The following is a 26,257-nucleotide window of genomic DNA, read 5'->3' as shown; positions in this document are numbered from 1 at the left end:
AGATGAGACTGAAGTAAGATGAAGATTAATGTTGACTGCTATGGATGTAAAATATTACTAGGTCTTTAAGAGTTTATTCGGAAGATAACAGCTCTATAAATATTATTTCGTGGTGCCCGACTCTCTAGTTAATTACATTTACATGATTAACTCAATCAGGTGATAGTAATTACGGAGAAATTATTTTATAGAATAGCATGTCATATCACATAATCCGGCATAGCCAAAGACACGACAATAGGGATGGTGCCAGGTTTCCTCCAGACGTGACATTTGTCATTCAGGCCAAAGAGTTCAATCTTGGTTTCATCAGACGAAGTGAACCTTGTTTCTCATGGTCTGAGAGTCTTTAGTACATTTTGGCAAACTCCAAGTGCGATGTCATATGTCTTTTACTGAGGAGTGGCTTCCGTCTGGCCACTCTACCATAAAGGCCTGATTGGTGGAGTACTGCAGAGATGGTTGTCCTTCTGGAAGGTTCTGTCATGCAGGTAAAAGAGGACCCAAAAGCGACTTAACAGAAACAGAGTTTAATAATGTTCAAAACGGAATAACTGACATCCTCTAGATTTGTAGAGGGGAAAACAGCTGGAGAAGCGGCCACAGACTGCAGGTCGCTTTTCGGGTAGGCGCAGGCCGTAGTCGACTGAGACACCTGCTCACACGCAGCGTCTGATGAAGGCACAAAACACGACAGGACAGGGTGATACACAATCACGGCAAAAAAACACGACAGGACAGGGCGAAACGCAATCACAGCATGGTGAATACAATACAAGGAACCGACGGCACAGGAACGGATCACAAAGGAATAAATAGGGACTCTAATCAGGGGAAAGGATCGGGAACAGGTGTGGGAAGACTAAATGATGATTAGGGGAATAGGAACAGCTGGGAGCAGGAACGGAACGATAGAGAGAAGAGAGAGCGAGAGAGTGAGAGAGGGAGGGGGAGAGAGAGGGATAGGAGGGAAAGAACCAAATAAGACCAGCAGAGGGAAACGAATAGCATGGGGAGCACAGGGACAAGACATGATAATAAATGACAAACATGACAGTACCCCCACTCACCGAGCGCCTCCTGGCGCTCTCGAGGAGGAACACTGGCAGCAACGGAGGAAATCATAGATCAAACGGTCCAGCACGTCCCGAGAAAGAACCCAACTCCTCTCCTCAGGACCGTAACGAAAAACGATAAAAAGGAAACTAGGGTACTACTCTAAAAAAAAAATGAGAACTAGGGACAGACTGAGACACAGCAAGGGCAGGGACAAGAACAGGAGAGATGCGATGGCAGGGAACAGACTGAGACCCAGCAAGACCAGGAGCAGAAGCAGAAAAAAATTACCAGACTTCTTCTGCGCGCAGTCTGAACACGCAGCCACGAAACGGCGCGTGTCACGCTCCTGAGTCGGCCACCAAAAGCGCTGGCGAATAGACGCAAGAGTGCCTCGAACACCGGGATGACCAGCTAACTTGGCAGAGTGAGCCCACTGAAGAACAGCCAGACGAGTGGAAACAGGAACGAAAAGGAGGTTACTAGGACAAGCGCGCGGCGACGCAGTGTGCGTGAGTGCTTGCTTAACCTGTCTTTCAATTCCCCAGACTGTCAACCCGACAACACGCCCATAAGGAAGAATCCCCTCGAGATCAGTAGAAGCCACAGAAGAACTAAACAGACGGGATAAGGCATCAGGCTTGGTGTTCTTGCTACCCGGACGGTAAGAAATCACAAACTCGAAACGAGCGAAAAACAACGCCCAACGAGCTTGACGGGCATTAAGTCGTTTGGCAGAACGGATGTACTCAAGGTTCTTATGGTCTGTCCAAACGACAAAAGGAACGGTCGCCCCCTCCAACCACTGTCGCCATTCGCCTAGGGCTAAGCGGATGGCGAGCAGTTCACGGTTACCCACATCATAGTTGCGCTCAGATGGCGACAGGCGATGAGAAAAATAAGCGCAAGGATGAACCTTATCGTCAGACTGGAAGCGCTGGGATAGAATGGCTCCCACGCCTACCTCTGAAGGCCAACTAAATTGTCTAGTGACGTCAGGAGTAACGAGGATAGGAGCGGACGTAAAACGTTCTTTTAGAAGATCAAAAGCTCCCTGGGCGGAACCGGACCATTAAAACACGTCTTGACAGAAGTAAGAGCTGTGAGAGGGGCAGCAACTTGACCGAAATTACGAATGAAACGCCGATAGAAATTAGCGAAACCTAAAAAGCGCTGCAACTCGACACGTGACCTTGAACGGGCCAATCACTGACAGCTTGGACCTTAGCGGAATCCATCTGAATGCCTTCAGCGGAAATAACGGAACCGAGAAAAGTAACGGAGGAGACATGAAAAGAGCACTTCTCAGCCTTTACGTAGAGACAATTCTCTAAAAGGCGCTGTAGAACACGTCGAACGTGCTGAACATGAATCTCGAGTGACGGAGAAAAAATCAGGATATCGTCAAGATAGACAAAAACAAAAATGTTCAGCATGTCTCTCAGAACATCATTAACTAATGCCTGAAAACAGCTGGCGCATTGGCGAGACCGAACGGCAGAACCCGGTACTCAAAATGCCCTAACGGAGTGTTAAACGCCGTTTTCCACTCGTCCCCCTCTCTGATGCGCACGAGATGGTAAGCGTTACGAAGGTCCAACTTAGTAAAGCACCTGGCTCCCTGCAGAATCTCGAAGGCTGATGACATAAGGGGAAGCGGATAACGATTCTTAACCGTTATGTCATTCAGCCCTCGATATCCACGCAGGGGCGCAGAGTACCGTCCTTCTTCTTAACAAAAAAGAACCCCGCCCCGGCCGGAGAAGAAGAAGGCACTATGGTACCGGCGTCAAGAGACACAGACAAATAATCCTCGAGAGCCTTACGTTCGGGAGCCGACAGAGAGTATAGTCTACCTCGAGGAGGCGTGGTCCCTGGAAGGAGATCAATACTACAATCATACGACCGGTGAGGAGGAAGGGAGTTGGCTCGGGACCGACTGAAGACCGTGCGCAGATCATGATATTCCTCCGGCACTCCTGTCAAATCGCCAGGTTCCTCCTGAGAAGTAGGGAGAGAAGAAACGGGAGGGATGGCAGACATTAAACACTTCACATGACAAGAAACGTTCTAGGATAGAATTACTAGACCAATTAATAGAAGGATTATGACATACTAGCCAGGGATGACCCAAAACAACAGGTGTAAACGGTGAACGGAAAATCAAAAAGAAATAGTCTCACTGTGGTTACCAGATACTGTGAGAGTTAAAGGTAGTGTCTCAAATTTGATACTGGGAAGATGACTACCATCTAAGGCAAACATGGGCGTAGGCTTGTCTAACGGTCTGAAAGGAATGTTATGTTTCCGAACCCATGCTTCGTCCATGAAACAACCCTCAGCCCCAGAGTCAATCAAGGCACTGCATGTAGCACCCGAACCGGTCCAGCGTAGATGGACCGACATAGTAGTACAAGATCTAGATGAAGAGGACTGAGTAGTAGCGCTCACCAGTAGCCCTCCGCTTACTGATGGGCTCTGGCCTCTTACTGGACATGAATTAACAAAATGTCCAGCAACTCCGCAAGAGGCACAGGCGGTTGGTGATCCTCCGTTCCCTCTCCTTATTCGAGATGCGAATCCCTCCCAGCTGCATGGGCTCAGTCTCAAAGCCAGAGGAGGGAGATGGTTGCGATGCGGAGCAGGGAAACATTGATGCGAGCTCTCTTCCACGAGCCCGGTGACGAAGATCTACCCGTCGTTCTATGCGGATGGCGAGAGCAATCAAAGAGTCCACATCTGAAGGAACCTCCCGGGAGAGAATTGCGTGGAGTCCCTCCAGAAAACGAGCGAGCAGCGCCGGCTCGTTCCACTCACTAGAGGCAGCAAGAGTGCGAAACTCAATGGAATAATCCGTTATGGACCGTTCACCTTGGCATAAGGAAGCCAGGGCCCTAGAAGCCTCCCCACCAAAAACTGAACGGTCAAAAACCCGAATCATCTCCTCTTTAAAGTTCTGGAATTTGATAGAGCAATCAGCCCTTGCCTCCCAGATAGCTGTGCCCCATTCTCGAGCCCGGCCAGTAAGGAGTGAAATGACGTAAGCAACCCGAGCTCTCTCTCTAGAGTATGTGTTGGGTTGGAGAGAGAACACAATCTCACACTGCGTGAGAAAGGAGCGGCACTCAGTGGGCTGCCCGGAGTAGCAAGGTGGGTTGTTAACCCTGGGTTCTGGAGGCTCGGCAGGCCAGGGAGTAACAGGTGGCACGAGACGTAGACTCTGGAACTGTCCAGAGAGGTCGGAAACCTGAGCGGCCAGGTTCTCCACGGCATGGCGAGCAGCAGACAATTCCTGCTCGTGTCTGCCGAGCATGGCTCCTTGGAACTCGACGGCAGTGTAACGAGCGTCTGAAGTCGCTGGGTCCATTCCTTGGTCGGTTCCTTCTGTCATGCAGGTAAAAGAGGACCCAAAAGCGACTTAACAGAAACAGAGTTTAATAATGTTCAAAACGGAATAACTGACATCCTCTAGATTTGTAGAGGGGAAAACAGCTGGAGAAGCGGCCACAGACTGCAGGTCGCTTCGGGTAGGCGCAGGCCGTAGTCGACTGAGACACCTGCTCACACGCAGCGTCTGATGAAGGCACAAAACACGACAGGACAGGGTGATACACAATCACGGCAAAAAAACACGACAGGACAGGGCGAAACGCAATCACAGCATGGTGAATACAATACAAGGAACCGACGGCACAGGAACGGATCACAAAGGAATAAATAGGGACTCTAATCAGGGGAAAGGATCGGGAACAGGTGTGGGAAGACTAAATGATGATTAGGGGAATAGGAACAGCTGGGAGCAGGAACGGAACGATAGAGAGAAGAGAGAGCGAGAGAGTGAGAGAGGGAGGAGGGGGAGAGAGAGGGATAGGAGGGAAAGAACCAAATAAGACCAGCAGAGGGAAACGAATAGCATGGGGAGCACAGGGACAAGACATGATAATAAATGACAAACATGACAGGTTCTCCTATCTCCACAGATCAACTGTAGAGCTCTGCCAGAGTGACCATCTGATTTTTGGTCACCTCCCTGACCAAGGCCCTTCTCCTCAGATTGCTCTGTTTGGCCCGACGGCCAGCTTTATGAAGATTCTTGGTGGTTCCAAACTTCTTCCATTTAAGAATGATGGAGGCCACTGTGTTCTTGGGGACGTTTAATGCTGCAGAAATGTTTTGGTACACTTCCCCAGATGTGTGCCTCGACACAATCCTGTCTTGGAGCTCAACGGACAATTCCTTCAACTGTGGGACCTTATGTAGACAGGTGTGTACCTTTTCAAATCATGTCCAATCAATTGAATTTACCACAGGTGGACTTCAATCAAGTTGTAGAAACATCTCAAGGATGATCAATGGAAACAGGATGCACCTGACCTCAATTTTGTATCTTGTAGCAAAGTGTCTGAATACTTATGTAAATAAGGTATTTCTGTTGTTTACTTTTAATAAATGTGCAAAAATTTCTAACAACCAGTTTTTGCTCTGTCATTATGGGGTATATTGCGTAGATTGCTGTGGATTTTGATTTATTTAAGCAATTTTAGAATAAGGCTGTAACGTAACAAAATGTTGAAAAAGTCAAGGGGTCTGAATACTTTCCGAAGGCATTGTAGGCAACATCTTGAAGACACACCAAAAGAGAGGTAGGTTTTGACTGTGGACTCATTCACATTTTCATCGTTCACTCACGACACAGCTGCAGAAATGAAGAATATTAGATAACACGATAACTTTTTCTCCAGGAGTGACTGGGACTGCCAGACACGAGTCATAACAAACCCGGAGAAGAAATGACCATGACTTAAGTTGCAGCTGTGCTCATTAGCCTGAGCTGTAAGAGTGAAGTTTTTTTTTTTTTGGGTGGGGGGGGGTTGAGGGGGATCGAAGATTGGAAGAGTTCGGGGAGGTTCGGGAGGTGGAGTAGAGTTAGGGGTGTACTCAGAAAAAGAGAGAGAGAGGGAGAGAGAGAGCACTCTGTCACCCTTGGTTTCCGTCTGAGTTTTAGGATGTGAAATGTTATCTTTCCAGGTCTGTGGCGGGAGACTTCAAACACCCCAGGAGAGGGTTAATGACTACGAGAGTCTGCCTCTCTCAATCTCTCTTTCTCTCTCTCTCTCTCTCTCTCTCTTTCTCTCTCTCACTCTCTCAATATGCCAGTTATAGCAGGAAGTTGAGCGGGGTGGGGTGGGGTGTAAGAGGGAATACATCCTGATGCATCTTGGGAACTCTCTCCCTCTCTTACTCATTCCCAGATGGCCAACACTATTTTATTAATTAAAGGGGGGAAAGAGGGAGAAAAAAAGTTTTATGGTGTGGAAAAAGCATGGATGTAATTTGGCTCTGGTGATTGCAGATTTCTCTTTGTAAAGCTTCGACAATTACTAAATGCTGTAAGGTTTTGTCTTGGAAGCTCGCTCCCGTAATCATCCAAACCTGATGGAGTCACACACACACACACACACACACACACACACACACACACACACACACACACACACACACACACACACACACACACACACACACACACACACACACACACACACACACACACACACACACACACACACACACACACACACACACACACACACACACACACACACACAGAGAGAGAGTTATCCACAGGGAAAGAGTGAAGCACTCTTCTAGATCCATATCTCAGAGAATCGTAAGATAGCTTATACATTCTTTGTGCAGGTTATAATGACAGCACATTCCCCAAGTGGCCCCAGAACTCATAACCTCTTATCAGGTGTAACCTTACACCCCGTCAACTTTAACCCCTGTATCCCCCCTGTCCCCGCTCCCCGTACAAACAAAAGGTAATTGTGAGCAGCTGTGGAACCCCAGTGGCTAGCTCTTCTCAGGAAGGCCCAGGCAAATATTTCCCCTGTCAAGCTGCAGAGGAGTAGTGGCCCCTGAACCCACGCAGGGGAAACCCTGTAGGACACCCCTCCACCACAGCATGCTATTAGAACTGAAAAGGGGAAACGTGAAAAGGGGCAGTTATTAGTGGACTTATGGGCTGTTTAGCTTTAGGCATCTCTGAAGTGTTTTCTTTTGCAATACAATTACAACATGATTGAGTGCTTTGCTTTGGTTTGTCATTAAAGCATATGGAAATAAGTTATTGGAAAACCTTGCCTGATAGGCTTTGAGTCAAAGCTGTTTTGGACTTAATTGGTTCAAATGGTGGCAAGACCTGAAGGTTATAATTTGATTAGAAGACTCCAATTTTCATTTGAAATGACGTTACTATCCACTCTCCCGAATCTAATTCCAGAACACAAAGAACAAAGAGGACAGATACAACTTTTTTTCTTTCTAAAGATTAGAAAGTAAAAAAAGAAATAAATAAAAATATTCAGTAGATAACACAAGTAAATTAGTTGTGGTTTGTAATTATGATAAAAATACTGTACTTATATTCAGTCAAAACCCTAAGGGCTTAGTGTAGTTATACACTTGCAGTATGTGACAGTGTGTGTACATATGTCCTGGGGAGTTTCCTAACTTAATAAAAATCTGAGCAGTGGAAATAAAAAATTGGCGAAACTTTTGTTTCTTCCTTCTTGTCCTTTCTCTTGCTTTCTTCCTTTCTCTCGCTTCCTTGTTATCTCTCACTCTCTCACTTTCAAAAAAATTAAAAAATCCCACTACCCTCTCTTTTCTGTCGACGTGCACTCCTCTCACTTCTGATCTCTCTTCCTCTTCTCCTCTGTAAGTTTTGTCTGAGTTGAGAGAGCTTGCTTGGTGCAGTAACGGAGTATTGGAGGGGGAGCTAGCTGTAGCTAGCGTTCCCACATGGTTGGCTAAATGGTGGCTTCATCCTGTGTGCCATTCATGTCCTTGCCCGCTCCCCTGGCCTGACAGCTCAAAAGGACCGACTGGGCCACAACAATGCTGTGATTGGTGTTATTTAGGAGGGCAGGGAGGAGGCATGGGGGAGACCCCCCCCCCCCACTCTCATCATTCTCCAGGCAGGTGGACCACAAAGTCTCCTGATTCTTTTGTTGCTTCCCTGGTCCCTCCAAAAAAAAGATGTCCATGCTCTTTGGCTGAATAAATCCTGTCGTCATGGGATAATTTGATAATAAAAAAAAGTAAGACGAAGGGAGGGAAGAAGGGAGGGAAGAAGGGAGGGGAAGGCCTATTGATTGAAGAGAGAGAGAGGGGAAAAACGTTTCTGGTTGGTTGGTCCGTTGGACTTTTTTTGCTATGGACGCTGCTGAATTAGGGAAAGCGAGGGAAGAGAGGGACAAAGAGGATTGAGAGAGAGAGAGAGAGAAAGAGAAGGCTAGAAGAGTGAGCGAGAGAGGGGAAGTAGAGATAAAAAATGAGAGACATTTTTTTTTAAAGAAAAATTGAAGTGAGAGGGGAGGGTTTAAGTTAGCGAGCTAGTTTAGGAAATTGTAGTGGAATGCATGGCCTAAAGTAGCAGGGTGTCTGTGAACCTAATAGTTTACGAAGGAAGGACTGGAGACCTTTAAACGGTCACGCTTGGAAGGGCAGGAGCAGGAGTCTCAGAGGCACAAAAGTTAAGCCTTGAAGGGCAAGGAATTTTCTGCTTATGTGTAGTAGGTTACCAGCGATATCCCTAACCCAAACGGAGAGCGTGGCAAAAGTGTTTCGGAGAGAAAAGGAGCTGTTGACTGCTTTGAAAATAGAAAAAAAAACTTCTGAAAGAGGGAAGGAGAGGAGAGGGAGAGATACAGAGAGAGAGAGAGAGGGGAGAGATAGAGGAGAAAGAATAAGGGGCCACCTTCTTTTTAGGGAGCCATTTAAATGATCCACGGTAAATAGAAGGGGGATGTCATCTGACAGAAATAAAGTTCCCGGTTAACAGCGGGGATGGAAAGTCATTTACAGATATGCTGTCCCTGGCCATCTTTGTGCTGCCCAGATAAGGTTTCATTTCAGAAACGGATAGGAGACATTTTCACTTACGGGGCCCCCATTCTGCGACACCTGTGATAACAGCTTGTGGACCCTAATTGAAAATGGGTTTCAAAATGGATTTTCACTTTTCTTCCACTGCCTGCCTCACTCCCCCCTTCCTCCATCATTCCCTTCCCACCTCCTCACCCCCATCAACACAAACCCCCCCCACCTCTGCTCCCATCGCTTTTCCATTGCTTTCCTTGTGTCTGGAAATATTGGAGGGATGGAGGGCCAGGGAGGAGGCAGAGAATGAGGGAGTGGGGGAGTGGGGGGGGGCTGGTATTCGATGCGTTGGGGAAAATGGAGCGTGGGGAACAGATGATCCCTCAGCACCCTGTCAGCGGGATGACAGCCGCGCGATCCATCTTATTAATGAAATCATTGATCACTTAATGGGACTCATAATCAACTGTTTCTCCACTGTCCTCCTGCCTCTTTACTCCCTCCTTCGTACACACGCACACACACACGCACGCACGCACGCACGCACGCACGCACGCACGCACGCACGCACGCACGCACACACACACACACACACACACACACACACACACACACACACACACACACACACACACACACACACACACACACGAGCATTGCCACCATCACCACTCTCCGCTTTTCATTCCACCTTTTCTCTCTCTTTACCCCCAAAAGTCCGATTTTTCGTTAACTAAGAAATGCAGATTTTATGAGTGGCTTTGAAAAATATGGATGATATCAAAGAGAGAAGTGGGGTGGAGGAGATTTGTTGGTGAAATTAAAGTAGGCCTGTTTAATCATAATTTATTTAATCATTTAGTGCCAGCTTGTACAATGCTTTCTGGCTGGCAGCTCTGGTATGGTAGTGGTGTCGCCATTTCTTGTGAGAAAATCTTCTAGATATTGTTGATTTACAGTATGTCTATGTTTGGGGCTGCGATTGCATGAATTATACTTGTAGACTTGTAGTCTGCTTGTGGTAATAGTAGATTTGACTGTGAGTGTGCAAGTGTGGGCTGTATACATGTATGTATAGTGGTGTAGTGAGGACCATGTGGCTCCTGTGGTAAAAAGCAGGGAGGTGGGTCCCTCCTCGCACTCTCTCAGCCAGCCAGCCAGCCAGCCAGCCAGCCAGCCAGCCAGCCAGCCGGGGGTTAATGAGAGGGGGTCTGATAGAGCCCTGATGGAGGGATAAGGGACAAACAGCACAATGGAGGAGGCGAGAGAGACCCCCTTTGACAAACCCACCCCATGCCTCGGACGAAAGGGCGGCTTCTAGGCTCTGTCTGAGTCACACACACACACACACACACACACACACACACACACACACACACACACACACACACACACACACACACACACACACACACACACACACACACACACACACACACACACACACACACACACACACACACACACAGAAGGAATGACCACTTTACGTTATTCACGTTCACAGTGTTTGAGATAAACGGTATAATGATACAATACGATGGTAAGAGTGAGAGCGGTTGTTAGATACAGAGATATGAACAGAAAGTCAATGTGGCCCTATATACACACACACACACACACACACACACACACACACACACACACACACACACACACACACACACACACACACACACACACACACACACACACACACACACACACACACACACACACACACACACACACACACACACACACACACAGTTGTGCAGTATGCTGTGGACTCCACTGGTGAGTCAGCCGTTTCATGGACCTCTGCACTGAAGGCAATTTCCTGCAGCAACGGGGCGACGGGCTTTGGCAGGGACGCCTCACGGGGGCCTGAGGCGCAGGATTAGGGCGGCCCCGCTGCTCGTCAGGGCGGAGGGGCCCTTAGCTAGCCCAGGCCCTGCCCAACAACCTCAACCCAGCCTGACCTCCCCCTGCCTGCATGCCTGCCTGGAGGACCCACAGTGGAGGAATCACACTGATCCATCCAGCATCCATCCACCTCCGGACTGGGAAGAAACTCCACTGCTTCCACATAGCCTCTTGCACTGCCTTTAGCAGTACTCAACTGTAGCATGCAGAATCTGAATTGCAATACTTTTTCTCTCTCTCCCTGGCCCTCAGGGGTTAGGGGGAGGTGGAGGTGTTTTGCCCACCTCTCTTATGCCCACTGTCTTGCGGGGATCTGGCAGGAGTGTTTGCTGGGGCTTGGTGTTTCTCAAGATTCTGGTGCTGGCATCATGTAGTGAAGTCGTTCAATATGGGTCACCTTCTTTCATATGTCCAACGGTAGTATTATATTGCAGTATAATCTGTCAGTATAGTTTGTATGAACCTTTAAAATACTGTCCATGGAGCAGTGGGCCCCATCCTTTTCAGTGAAATGGTGAAAGCCGTGAAGGCCTATGAAGTCAGGGGTCAACAAGGTCAGGAGCATGAACCTTAACCAATGAACATCCTCAATGCTCACAGAGGGGGATCAGCCTGGCCTGTCTGTGCAGGAGGTCGGAGGAGGTGGATAGCAGTCTCCCCCTAACTACTGACACTGGATCAGATATTCTGTCCCTTCAACGGTTATGGTTTGGGAAAGGAAGTAGGGTAATCTGATCATAGACCTGTTGTTAAGAACAACTTTCTACCTAGACCTGTCTGTGTAGTTTAGAGAGCGAGACAGACAGACGGGCCGGCGGACGGAAAGACAGTCAGGGGCCTCGTAAAGACATAAAGTAGTAAAGTAGGAAAACAGTATTATTCTGCCACTGTGTCCATTTGTCGGTAGGCATCAGTGACCTCCCTCCTACGGAGAGGAACAAAGCAGGAGTGTCCTGACCCTGCCAGCAGAATGTATTGGTCCGTGTTCCTCTTCACTCTTTCTTTCTTTTCTCTCATTCTTTTTCTTGTTCCCTCGCTCGTGCCTGCTTACCTCTGCTGGATGAGAGCGATAGAGGGGGATGTGAGGCTTGGAGAGAGACAGTAACTAGTGTCTGTGTGTGTGTGTGTGTGTGTGTGTGTGTGTGTGTGTGTGTGTGTGTGTGTGTGTGTGTGTGTGTGTGTGTGTGTGTGTGTGTGTGTGTGTGTGTGTGTGTGTGTGTGAACCATTTAATATGGCACAGCGGTATAAGGCACTGCATCTCAGTGCTAGAGGCATCACTACAGACCCTGGTTCGATTCCAGGCTGTATCACAATCGGCCGTGATTGGGAGTCCCATAGGGCGGCGCACAATTGGCCCAGCGTCGTACGGGTTCGGCCATCATTGTAAATAGGCTTGCCTATTTAAATAAAGGTTAAATAAATTTACAAAAAATTAAAAGTCTTGTGTTTCAGGGAGAGGGTGTGTTATGCTGCATGTGAACTTTGGTGAGACAGTGTTTTAGTGTCTGTGAATGACTTGTCTGTTGTCCAGAGTGTGTGCTGGTATATCTATGATTGAGTGCATATGTGTGTATAAGTTGGCATTTGTTTTCAAAAAAATCTATATGTAAAACTTGTCCATTTACCCCGGATCAAGATGCATGAAAATGAATCAAGACGTGATCTTAGGTCTCAGGTTTGAAGGGTAGAGGGGGAGGGAAGAGGGCACCATGTGCTATTTTGCACCCTAAACCCTGTAATCTCTCCCCTCTGACCTCCCCGACCCTCTGCCTCCCCCGTCTCCCCCTCTCCTCCTCTCCCTCCCCCTCTCCGCCCCCACTCTCTCCCCTCGCAGTGCGAAAAAGGAGCCGGGATCAAAGAAAGTAAAACCATGGCAGTGATTTCTGGTGATTGATTAGAAGCAGAGGAGGTTGAGAAGCGTCTTTTCTTCCCACTCTCTCGCCGGCTGTGTGCGCACCCTCCCAGGGCCCTCGTAAATAGCTCAGGTTTTCAAATGTGAAGACAACTGCCGCGATTGGCAGCCAGTTCCAAGAAATACCAAGTAACGACATCCATGTTGGAACGAGCTCCACTCTCAGGTTGTTTCAAGTTTTGGATGTGCCTGTTGGAAGGCGGTGGAACCCAGGAAGGAGAGGAATGGAGAGAAGAGGTGAGGGAGTGATTTTTAAAAAAGGAGGTCACGCGGAGAATTGGACTCAGATGTGTAGCGAAGACAGGGGGGTTGGAAAAGAGAAGAAGAAACGTCTGACTGTCTGGGAGGACTGAAGTCACGGCTGTTGCTTACAGCAGAGGGGCGGGCAGTTTGAACTTGAGCAAGGCCCTTCTCATGTTAATCAATGCCATAGCTGTCTCTTACCATCTCCTCCCCCTCGGTCCTAACACAAGCCAATCCAATGCCCCGGGCCACTGACAACTGAACGACCCTCTAAAGGCATGTTAAAGGGCCGTGCCTATTCAATGTTATTGAGATAAATATGCTGTAATGGGAGCAAGCAAGCAAGTGAGCACACAGGCACACAGGCACACACACACGCACACAAGCACGCACGCACACACACAGACAGATTGTATCTGAGGGCTACTTTTCTGTCCTCTCTCTCTCTCTCTCTCTCTCTCTCTCTCTCTCTCTCTCTCTCTCTCTCTCTCTCTCTCTCTCTCTCTCTCTCTCTCTCTCTCTCTCTCTCTCTCTCTCTCTCTCTCTCTCTCTCTCTCTCTCTCTCTCTCTCTCTCTCTCTCTCTCTCTCTCTCTCTCTCTCTCTCTCTCCCTCTCTCGCTCTCACTCTCTCTCGCTCTCGCTCTCTCTCGCTCTCTCTCGCTCTCTCTGTGTCTCACCTGAAGCTGTGAGCCTAATGATGTTGAGAGTTTGGGCCTCGCAGCGACAGCTCCAGTCCAGGGGAGAAGTGTCTCATGTCAGACAGAGAGAAAGGGGGACATCACTGGAGTCAAGCAGGAAACTACTGGAGCAACTGTCACTCGATGGCATTACATTTTAACAATGACCTTTACAGAGTAATTGAACACAATCTGGAATGAAATATTATTAGGTGTCGGAAGTTAATAGATGATTTAATATTATCTACAGTACAGTACCATGGTGTGTACAGTAGAGCACACAGTCATTAATTCACACATGCATGCGTAATTACGCACGCACATGCAAGTAGTTACACTGGCAGATACACACATCCTTATGGAAAAACCACATGATTTCACGTGTGAAAAAAAAAATCACATTTTTTTGGGGCGACACTTCACATGTGATGATATTTCACATGTGGATTTCCACGTGTGATCACATAACTATTTGCAGATGTTGAGCTGAAATGTTCACATTTGAAAACAAAAGAGACACGTGAGGCCATATGTTCACACTATTCCATATACGGTAGAGTTCACATGTTAACCCCACCTTTTTACATGTTCGGAGAACAACATGTTTTCACCTCACATATGAATTGCAGATTCACATGTGGAATTTGTATTGCAAATATTTGTAAATCAATTTTGCACTTTCACCTGAAAAACATTTAAATTATTGTCACGTGTAGTTTCATGGTGTCACATGTTGAATTGTTTGCATACCCATGTTGTCACATTTATTTCACATCAGATCATGTTTTCACATGTTATCACATCAACTTCAAATAAGATCACATGTGATCACATGACATCATGTGATCACGTGAAATACATGTGGTTTTTCCATAAGGGCGCACACACACACACACACACACACACACACACACACACACACACACACACACACACACACACACACACACACACACACACACACACACACACACACACACACACACACACACACACACACACACACACACTCCGGGGGCAGCTGAAGGAGGATGGGCCTCCTCTGCTTATTAACTGTTTGGCGACCTCATGACTTCATCTGTGGTGCTGTCAGACCGGAGTAGAGGAAGCGAAGAGAGATGGACCACGTTTTCCCAGCCCTGGCAGCAACGCTGGCTCAATGGGTTCTTTGTTCTGGTCTGGCTCTAGACCAGCTCAGTATGGGGCTACGGCATAGGGCTGCCTCAACCCTACAGCCCCAGAGAGAGAAAGACGGAGGAGAGGGGGAGGGAGGAGTGAGGAAGGGAGGGAGAGGGGGGAGAAAGGAGGTGGAGAGGGAAGAGGGGATGGAGAGAAGGAGGGTCGGAAGAGAGGAAGGAGATGGGATGGGGGAGAAAATATCTAGGGGTGTACAATACAATACGTATAGGACAGTATGTACAGTTTGCAAAAGTTTCAAAACCATCTAGCCGAATGAGGAGCTCCTATCCTTACAGTGTTGGTCCATTATGTAAAGCACATGTACGTCCAAACACCCCAACAGTCCTTTTCCACCATGTTACACCGATTATTCCCTCTCTGTGTTCAAGTCATGATCATGTAAACCATAACAGAGCTTAAAGACAAAGCTGTTTTCCTTAGGGGGAAAAAATTGAGAAGTGCAATGTCTCGGTCGGTCATCCCAGCTGTGTGTGTGTGGAATGTTGGGATTAATGGGAATTTAATAGGTTGATTAAAGATGAGGGGGGTTTGATGGCAGAAACATCTCTGGGGCGATGGCAAGGAGGAGGAGGATTCCACAGGCCGGAGTGACAGGATAGGTCACAGAGGAGTAAACCTCATTACTGAGAAGGGACAGCAACAGGAGGCAATACTCCCAGAAAGAGTGGGAGGGAGGGAGAGAAAGGGCAGTGGGACATTGAGAATGAGTGTGACATGGAGAGAGGAACGTTTTCGGGAGAACGGGGAGAGAGTGATAGAACAAAGTGGTGATGAGAAAGTGACAGAGAAGTAGAAGACACATCTGAGAAAAGAGGGATAGTCATTGAGGTTGACGGACCTTAACCTCTCCCTTCTCCTCTCAGCACTCTAACTCTCATCTCTCTCTCTCTCTCTCTCTCTCTCTCTCTCTCTCTCTCTCTCTCTCTCTCTCTCTCTCTCTCTCTCTCTCTCTCTCTGATTAGAATAGTCTTGTTTACCTACTAATGTGTGACTCCATCAGTTTTGGATATTTGCGGGAGCGAGCTTCCAAGACAAACCTTGCAGCATTTAGTAATTGTCGAAGCTTTACAAAGAAACATCTCTCTCATTCTCCGTCTCTAGCATGGTGGCCTGGCTTTGACTAAGTTAGCTATCTAATCATAGGGAGAAAGATTGTGCTTTTTTTCCTCTAGCCACCTTCTCCGCCTCCCACCTCTCCTCAGCTCCAGACTTTGGTTGAGTCTGATCCTTTAATCTCTAAGGCTTCTATGGCTGCCTGCGACAGTGTAATGATGGGGTCCGCGCTTCACCTAGGTGTTTTGGGGGGCTGAATTACGTGCTGTTTACGGAGTGGTCACTCCCTCCTAGGGGTTGTTCCACCTCAAAAGGCTGAAGAAAGAAAGAGGAACTTGACACCCACCACTTCAGATTATTCTGAAATAGTTTCTGTTGTTTGAAACAGATAAGAATGGCATTCCTGCAACATTATTTTGTTGAAATATAATTTGAGTTTAAGCTAATTGATTGCATCCAAAATCCATATGAAGTGCGAAAACCATTTATTTGGATGTCTTACACACTGTTACAAAAAGGTTTGCTCCAAATCGGATGTTAGCTACTCCAGTATCCTATAAATTAAAATGGTCAATTCAGGTGCAATCAATTAGCTTAATTTCTCCGTTTCCATCGACAGAAACAAGTTCAGAACCATCTGAGGTGGTGGGTGTCATGACTTGCTGAAATGACATGGAATGACCCCTAGATCACAGGAGGGGAAAATGACCTGGAGTTGGTGGTAGAAGTTATCCAAATCTGCTCTATAATGAGGGCTGTGTGGAGTCAAATGAAGACTGATACCTTTGTAAAAGGATTCATTGTTGCCTGTGATTTGTCGACGCAGAGACTTTGACTGAAAGAAGCCAAGTCTTGAGCTGTCAGGAAAAGTGAGGAAAAATGGCCTGGTAAATCAACTGATGACTTTCAAATGATTATCGTGTCAAGGTAGAGAATGTCGATTTACCTTGAAGCGGGTTTTCTTTCTTCCGTTTTTTTTTCTCTCTCCCTTTCTGACATCAGGTGACTGGATGTGTTCAGAGTGTTCAGAGTGTTCAGAGTGTTCAGAGTGTTCAGAGTGTTCAGAGTGTTCAGAGCCCCTGATTGCCGGGTTGGGTTGTTTTTATGGCTTTGGGCAAGCGGTACAGAAATCTGTTTGGTCGTGTTATTTTTATGACGTTTGGCATGTAGTTTGGAATTCGGATTCTCATGCTCTGCCTGTAAAAAGAGCCCGTATGTCTGAATGCGGCAGGCGAGAAATGGTGTAAGCGTTAACAGCTGCCGCATCAAAGGCGCTCGGGCATGTTGTGCGTTTAACCCAAATCCGTCACACTCGCACAAAGCCCCTGATTCAACCTGTAATGTAGACATTGAACAGAGAGCGTCAAGACCACAACCAATGAGAGGTTACAGCCTCGAATGAACTCTTAACACCTCTCCTCCACATGGCAGGTCAGAGGTCAGCGAAGCTCGCACCTGATTGGTTCCCTGGAATGGTTAAGGGGGGTGAGAGGTCACTTGTGTGTAGAATTTATTTTCATTTCGCAAAATTATGCCTGAAAGCGCAAAAAAATGGCTACTGGAAACTATTACAAAACCGCCATGTCTCTGTGGAAATTGCTGAATCTACTTCAAACACTTCCTCGAACACTTCCTTGATTCGACCTCTACACTGTTGGTTGAGCTGTTAAGCAGGTAGTTACAGCCAGAATAGATCAACAGCTAACTAAGTGAGTACCGGCCAGGGCAGTGGACTGATCCATACATTGGATTTAACATCAGAAGAACCCTAATCACCATGGCCACTGAGCTGGGGAGAGGGAGAGAGGGACAGGGAGAAGAACCCTAATCACCATGGCCACTGAGCTGGGGAGAGGGAGAGAGGGACAGGGAGAAGAACCAAGCGATGGATGTTCCACTCAGAGCCTGAGACATTTACCAGTCATTGATAAACTGCTTAGCAGCGGGCAAATTAATGAATCCACCATCCACTCGGCCTGACACAGAGAGGGAGAGGGTGTGTGTGTGTGTGTGTGTGTGGGGGGGTTGGATGTAGAGGAGGAGGGCAGCAGAGGACCGAAGGGGAGGGGGGATGAGGGAGGTAATCCGGTTCCAGCTAAACGGCTGATCCCTCTCATTCCTCAGATATCAAATGTCAAAAGTTAAATTAGCCTGCTAGCCTCAGATAGGAGTTAACATGCTTTTAAATGGGGCAGGGGGTGGAGGGGGAGGGAGGATGCGGGCGATTCTATCCCCCTCTGGGACGGCAGCGGGCAGGTGCCTTTGAAGTGTCTAATTATCCCTCTGACTAGTAAGCACTGGCTAACTGTCTTAATGGAGCCTGCTCTGTCTGATCTCCTCGCATGTATTCACACACACACACACACACACACACACACACACACACACACACACACACACACACACACACACACACACACACACACACACACACACACACACACACACACACACACACACACACACACACACACACACACACACACACACACACACACACACACACACACCATCCATCGCAATGTGTTAGAAAAGCAGCTCTGAGAGGCAGCCATGAAAAAAACTCTTCATAAAGTTTGTAGAAACTATTGTGAGATAAATGTATCATGTATTTTAATAATTCTGTATTGTTAGGTGAGAATTCACCACAGTGACAGTTGGACCTAATTCACTATAACTATTTTTTATTTCGCTCTAACTGTTGGTTGGCACTTCCCCACCTCTTTGCTTTGGCTGGGTGTCCATGTTCTCTTGGCGAGCGCCTCCTAATCTGAGTGCCACAGGCCCCGTCCGGATCACAGTGGCGTCAGAAGTGGGATTCCAATGCTCCGGCCCAGTGGAAAGCTGGCCTAGTCCGGCCTGGTGGGCTGGGAGCCATGCCTGAATCCACCCTCTACCCTAACAGACCCAGTTAGCAGCCCGTCCAGCGCGTCCAGTTCAGTCACACTTCTGTCATAGCTGTACGGTATCACAGTCATATTATATTGTGGTGGAAGACTGGAGGTCAATAACGATAACAGACAAGGTTGTCGGATGCTGGCGACCTTGTTAGTTGAATATGAAGCCATGTCAATGCTGGTCAGACTTCGTTATTGCGTTTGTGGTTTCGAGCACTGAGCAAATGCATCTCTTCGGTTTGATTCTTAAAAGAGTATATGAGTCAGGGTGCCCTTTGAGTGAAATTCTTAAAAATTCAAAAAGGCATGGCCCCAACTCATCACTGTTCTTTTTGGCCAGTGTAGTTCTGCTCCTTCACAATGTGCTCCTGATGAAATAGCCTGGGGGGGGGGGGGGGGGGGGTTGTAGAGAGTGGTTCTGGCCCTACGGATGGCTTGCATTCGGCCCCTGATGTATGAAAGGTAGTCAGTAGGGATTGGAGTGGGGGTGAGGCACGGCCCTGCTGTGAGGCTGATTTGAGGTGAGCAGGGAGAGCAGAGAGACACGGGAAGGGGCGAAGAAGCCTAGATTTCTTTTGATTCCTCTCCCCTCTAGGCTATGGGCTGGGACTGAGAGCCAGGGGCCCAGCGGCGGTAGGGTCCCAGCAGAGCCCCAGCGGCGGAGTGAGGTGAGGGGTGTGGGACTCCGGGCCGGGGAGATGGGGTCTGGGGATGCCGAGGGGAGGGGGCGGTGTGCCGCCGAGCCAAATTGAGACGTGGGAGCCGTCGAAATTAGCCTAGATGATTATCGAGGAGAGCAGTAGTCGAGCTGTGGGGGGAAATCAGGAATCTTCCCGACCTGCCCACCGCTTCTCACTGCAATTACTCTAAGCATCACTCACAGCAGCTGTATTTACATAATGCGCCACTATGGGACCACTCTGCAGAGGGGAAATAAGACAAGGGCGGAAAGTTACTGACAGTGAATTCTGCCGTGTTGCGCCACAGCTAACTTTTTAGTGCTTTTTATTTACATTTTATAGATTGGTGACGGTCTCCTTTTCTCGCTTGTTATCCTGAAAATCAACATGATCCAAATCATGTAATTCCACAGCTATTGCGTTGGTGATACATGGGAAGATGGCCAATAGTTGATTGCCCAAGATGCTACAGGTCATGACGTGTGAGGTTAAGCACGCAGGATCCCCTGAGATGTTGTGCCCGTGTCGTGACGTTCTACGAAGAGTTGCTTGACACGTCTCCCATGTCACTGTAAACAGACGTTGGGAGAAGCTCCATTAAGACTCAGTCACCTTCAACACAATACACAACTGAACTCTGTTGTGGGAGATACCACTGAAGCTCCCTCAGCAGGGGGGGGTTAAAAGAAAACATTCTGGCAAAACCTGCATCCTATGGGACCGGCAGCCAAAAAGTCGATCGGAAAAATACCCCACACAATTGCACTAATCTTCCCCGTTCTCTTCTCTTGTTGTGTTTGCGATTCCTCCTCTTGGTGGAGTTTGAAGGTTCTCTCTCTGTCTCTTCTTTCAGCCTGCGCTGCTAATCGTGAGTGATTCCCTCTCTCTATAGCACAGGTGCCATGTACAGCGAGCTCTTCCTAAGCCGCTTGGAGAGGTAGCTGCTACGCTCTTATTAAACTCTAGCCAGCCGCTGAAATGTTTGCCTCCCTCATTGTTAATTGGGCAGTCTTCAGTCTTTTTCGCGGGAGTTGATTTGCAAGAGAAAGAAGGAAGACGGAAAGAGAGATTATCGCACAGGAGGAGAGGAGCTTTGAAGAAGTGTTTTGTGTTTTCCTCCACTCCTCTTCTCACCCCCCCCCCCCCCCCCCCCCCCCCCCCCCCTTTTGTCGGGTTCCTCAGCCAAACCCCCATCACCATGCCACAGACAACACGGCTTGCAAATGTTCGCAGGTGGAGGAGAATGGTTGTTGTGTCGCTGGCGCTTGTTCAGAGGCAAACGACACCTCCTCGATGGTAAAGGTTCGCAACAACAAAGCCAGTTCGGGGGGTAGAATGTGCAAGACTGATGAAAATGCACCCCTTTGTGTTCCTCTGACTGAAACACATGTAGTAGCTTAAGGCAGCGGAGACTCCTACATGGTGCTTGGCGGTAGAGTACCAAATCAAATGTCTGAGAGGCAGGAGCAGATTGGCACTCCGACCCTTGTTCTACACAACGGCTGCCTTTGAGAAACACCAACTCCCACCGAAGCAGAGGCTTTTTGTCTTCGCTCCCTCTCATTACTTTGAATCAGCCAGGCACCCTTAACTTCAGCTCCCTTGTCCCAGGGCCCAACTCTCTCTATCTATCTCTATCTCTCTCTCGTTCTCTTTCCCCCACCTCTAAGGAATTGGCACCACTCCATTCCTCATTATCTCTTTTATATTTTCATTTTGTCATTTGTTGTATTCGTTCCCTCCTCCTTTACCCCCCTTCCATTAAAGGCCCTCTCCTCCCCTGCTCAGGCATGAGGGCTTCCTCTGAAGGTATCCAGAGAATCCTTTTACAATGGAAGGCCCCGACATAAAAAGGGGAAAAAACCTGGGCATTAGGACTTAATGAGCGGCTGGCTGGGCGAGAAAGAGAGATAGAGAGTGAGAGAGAGAGAAAGTGAGAAAGAAAGAGACACTGAGAGAAAGTGAGATAGAAAAAGAAAGAATGAGAGAGAGGGGGGAAAAGATACGGTGGGATAGAGAGAGAGAGAGAGAGAGAGAGAGTCACTAGAGAGTGATGGATAGGAGAGAAGAGAGGAGGAAAGGAGAGAGAATGCCAGGGAGGGAGAATGGAGAGAGCATAGGCTCCATTATAGTGGCAGAGAACTCCTGAAATACTAGAGCCGGGCGTGCACTCTGATCAGGACTGCAGTGAGCACAATTACCTTCTTTTCAAATCCTTCAGTGACACTGCGGGAGGAAGGAGGACTTTGAAACTTGAAAGGCAGGAGCTCGCTTTCAACCTCAAACGCGAGCAGGAAAGGGCTCTGAAATTTGTTCAGTGCTCCCCATCCACCATTAGCTTGTTTCTTCCTCTCGCCTGCAGGCATTTAAGCAGTTTTTGAAAAGATGTTAAGAAATTCAATCACCATAGAGAGTCCTGGATAGGTCTTTTTTTCCTTTTTTTGTGTGTGAGGCATGCTTCCCCTTGGTCCACCGAGGACCGGCCTCCTGCTTTGTGTTGCGGGTGAATGGACTTGTGAACCGGTGGAGGAGAGGAGGACGGGATGGGGGCAACCATGGGAAAAAGGGAGGGAATAAACGAGGAATGAAAAATGAGGGAGGGAAGAAAGAGAAAAAGCCAAGAGGGTCTGTTTGAGGCTGATGGTGTTCAGGGTTGGAGAGGTGCTCCTGAAGTTCAGGCTTTTCAAAGTGTTTGCAGACACCTGAGTCCTCCACATCAGAGGCAGAGTACGCTGCACAGCCACAATGGAAGAGAACACTGACTATAAAGCCTCCAGCTATCCAACGCAATACACTGTGAAACACCATTGGACGTACATTAGACCAAAAAATACATATTATAATCATTATCAGTAAACTGTGCCTATGAAGCTCAAGAGGGTTCAAGTATAGTCAAGTAAAATATAACCACGTTTTCCAGCCGTTTAGGTTGGATGACATGTGACCGGGATAAAAAATAGAAATGGGGATAGGACTGGGCCTTGGGGGATCCCTCCTATTTCAATTTCACCATTCAAGTTTTAGTTCTTGACCTTCTTCTGCCCAGTATTTGTTTAACCTTTTAAAGTGCTATACACTGAAATAATTAACCCATTTTAGGTAGTATACACTGAAATAATGAACCCATTTCAGGTGGTATACACTGAAATAATGAAGCAATTTAAGGTGGTATACACTGCAATAATGAACCCATTTAAGATAGTATACACTGAAATAATGAACCCATTTAAGGTGGTATACACTGAAATAATTAACCCATTTAAGGTGGTATACACTGCAATAATGAACCCATTTAAGGTGGTATACACTGAAATAATGAAACCATTTAAGGTGGTATACACTGAAATAGCGAACCCATTTAAGGTGGTATACACTGAAATAATGAACCCATTTAAGGTGGTATACACTGAAATAATGAACCCATTTAAGGTGGTATACACTGAAATAATGAAACCATTTAAGGTGGTATACACTGAAATAATGAACCCATTTAAGGTGGTATACACTGAAATAATGAACCCATTTAAGGTGGTATACACTGAAATAATGAACCCATTTAAGGTGGTATACACTGAAATAATGAACCAATTTAATGTGGTATACACTGAAATAATGAACCCATTTAAGGTGGTATATGGCAGAATGACAGTTCACCATGGTGACGTGGAGGGGAGAGGAATGTTGGAGTGACAATAGTTTGATTTAAATATTAGCTGCTTGACCTCTCCGAGACATAAGTGAGTAGGGCTGGAGTTCACTGAGAGGGAGGGAGGGAGGGAGGGAGGGAGGGAGGGAGGGAGGGAGGGAGGGAGGGAGGGAGGGAGGGAGGGAGGGAGAAAGAAAGACACCCACCCACCCAAATGGTGGAAAGGGGAAGAAGCCAAAGAGAGACACAGGAACGTAGTGTAATAATATCTTTGGGAATAATTACCAAAATATTTTGTCTCCAGAAAGAGTTCATAGACGGTGTTAGCTGCATGGGCTTGTGGGAGTTTGACTTCACTTCCAAATGTTCAAACGTTATTGCTACAAGCACATTGTGTATGTCAAGTCTATGGAGCAAATACATAAATAAACTAGACCAAGAATTAGAAACTTCTCCTGGTCTACCATAAGATATTATTCCCGGGCCTCAACTCTGTGTTCACTGGATCAGTATTCAGTACATACAGGCCCACACTCCTCTCAGCAGCATAACCCTGTCCTTTGCTCTAGTTGCTCCCAGCACAGTTTACAGTCCCCACTTTCTTCCTCAAATCCAATCCATGCGAGAAGATGAACCCCGAGTCTGAAATCCCTTTATGTTAATATTGCGCTTTGCAAGAGCAGACCCTATTAATCCAGCTTTAACAGCATAAGTGCCATTATTCCCTTAATAAGATCAGGGGCTGTGCAGTATAGGATTAAATACTTATATCATAACTGACACTATAATTTCCTGCGGAGGAGAGCATGAGCCTCTGCTCTCTTGCTGGTTTGTCAGTTCTGTGTTAAGTCTCGTGAAATTTGCGACTCCCGAGCGCTGAGGCACCAGTCGGGCTGCATGGCTGGGCCCTTACACAGGTAATGGACGTGGGAGAGTGAGAGGGGGTCTCTCGTTCTCTCTCTCCTTCACTCTCCTCTCGACCCATCTCTCTCTCCGACTCGGGGTAGCGCTCTTTAATCTAGCCCTCTCCTCTGCACTCAATTGGCTTTTGGAGGGCTGCAGTTCTCCATCGCCTCCAGTTCATAGGGGGGCCTTACAGCGCTAGGCTGGTAAATGCTACAGAACCTTTGGCGTTGGCACCGCTGCACTCTGTCAGGGCCCTCAGTGAGACGTTAAAAAAGAGAGAGCAACAGGGGGCAACGAATCAACCAGGAACCAGGGCTGGAGATTTCCCAGCAGCCTCCAATGAAGTGGATCTGTTGCTCAGTCCAGATAAGGCCAAACTCAATGGACTCTCTGGATAAGGATGGAGGAATAGGGTGGATTTGAGGCATTTAGGAAGACAGAATTGTACGTGACTGAATCAAACAGGTTTTGCGATAGTTCTGTAGCGCATTCGGCTAGAGCCAGTGTAAAACTTTAGATGAGCCAGTGTAAAACTTTAGATGAGCCAGTGTAAGACTTTAGATGAGCCAGTGTAAAACTTTAGATGAACCAGTGTAAAACTTTAGATGAGCCAGTGTAAAACTTTAGATGAACCAGTGTAAAACTTTAGATGAACCAGTGTAAAACATTAGATGAGCCAGTGTAAAACTTTAGATGAACCAGTGTAAAACTTTAGATGAGCCAGTGTAAAACTTTAGATGAGCCAGTGTAAAACTTTAGATGAGCCAGTGTAAAACTTTAGATGAGCCAGTGTAAGACTTTAGATGAGCCAGTGTAAAACTTTAGATGAACCAGTGTAAAACTTTAGATGAGCCAGTGTAAAACTTTAGATGAACCAGTGTAAAACTTTAGATGAACCAGTGTAAAACATTAGATGAGCCAGTGTAAAACTTTAGATGAGCCAGTGTAAAACTTTAGATGAGCCAGTGTAAAACTTTAGATGAACCAGTGTAAAACTTTAGATGAGCCAGTGTAAAACTTTAGATGAGCCAGTGTAAAACTTTAGATGAGCCAGTGTAAAACTTTAGATGAGCCAGTGTAAAACTTTAGATGAACCAGTGTAAAACTTTAGATGAGCCAGTGTAAAACTTTAGATGAGCCAGTGTAAAACCTTAGATGAGCCAGTGTAAAACTTTAGATGAACCAGTGTAAAACTTTAGATGAGCCAGTGTAAAACTTTAGATGAGCCAGTGTAAAACTTTAGATGAGCCAGTGTAAAACTTTAGATGAACAAGTGTAAAACTTTCGATGAGCCAGTGTAAAACATTAGATGAGCCAGTGTAAAACTTTAGATGAGCCAGTGTAAAACTTTAGATGAACAAGTGTAAAACTTTCGATGAGCCAGTGTAAAACATTAGATGAGCCAATGTAAAACTTTAGATGAGCCAGTGTAAAACTTTCAATGAGCCAGTATAAAACATTCAATGAGCCAGTGTAAAACTTTAGATGAGCCAGTGTAAAACTTTAGATGAACCAGTGTAAAACTTTAGATGAACAAGTGTAAAACTTTAGATGAACAAGTGTAAAACTTTAGATGAGCCAGTGTAAAACATTAGATGAGCCAGTGTAAAACATTAGATGAGCCAGTGTAAAACTTTAGATGAGCCAGTGTAAAACTTTAGATGAGCCAGTGTAAAACATTAGATGAGCCAGTGTAAAACTTTAGATGAGCCAGTGTAAAACTTTAGATGAGCCAGTGTAAAACATTAGATGAGCCAGTGTAAAACTTTAGATGAGCCAGTGTAAAACTTTCGATGAGCCAGTGTAAAACTTTCGATGAGCCAGTGTAACACTTTCGATGAGCCAGTGTAAAACATTCAATGAGCCAGTGTAAAACTTTAGATGAGCCAGTGTAAAACTTTAGATGAGCCAGTGTAAAACATTCGATGAGCCAGTGTAAAACTTTCAATGAGCCAGTATAAAACATTCAATGAGACAGTGTAAAACTTTAGATGAGCCAGTGTAAAACCTTTGATGAGCCAGTGTAAAACTAAAGATCATAAAAACATGAACCTAAGCATGTTAAAATGTAATAATTGATCATAATCATACTCAGGTACAGATGATAGGAATAATCTCCATTTATTTACAATGAAGCTCAACATTCATCATTTCTTGGACACTATTCAAGTGTGTAGGAGTTAGTGTTACATGAAGA

The 26,257-nt window shown here is 46.7% G+C and overlaps 1 protein-coding gene across 3 annotated transcripts in view; it reads left to right on the top strand.

Annotated features, from left to right (window-relative positions):
* The window catches only part of LOC124039742 (transcriptional activator GLI3-like), a 146,384-nt gene that overhangs the window by 35,549 nt on the left and 84,578 nt on the right, over window positions 1–26,257 (top strand). The gene's annotated exons all lie outside the window — the stretch shown is intronic.

Source organism: Oncorhynchus gorbuscha, linkage group LG07, assembly GCF_021184085.1.
Source record: "Oncorhynchus gorbuscha isolate QuinsamMale2020 ecotype Even-year linkage group LG07, OgorEven_v1.0, whole genome shotgun sequence".
Taxonomy (NCBI): Eukaryota; Metazoa; Chordata; class Actinopteri; order Salmoniformes; family Salmonidae; genus Oncorhynchus; species Oncorhynchus gorbuscha.
Note: the sequence above shows the minus strand (reverse complement) of the source record. Positions and strands in the feature narration are given on the sequence as shown.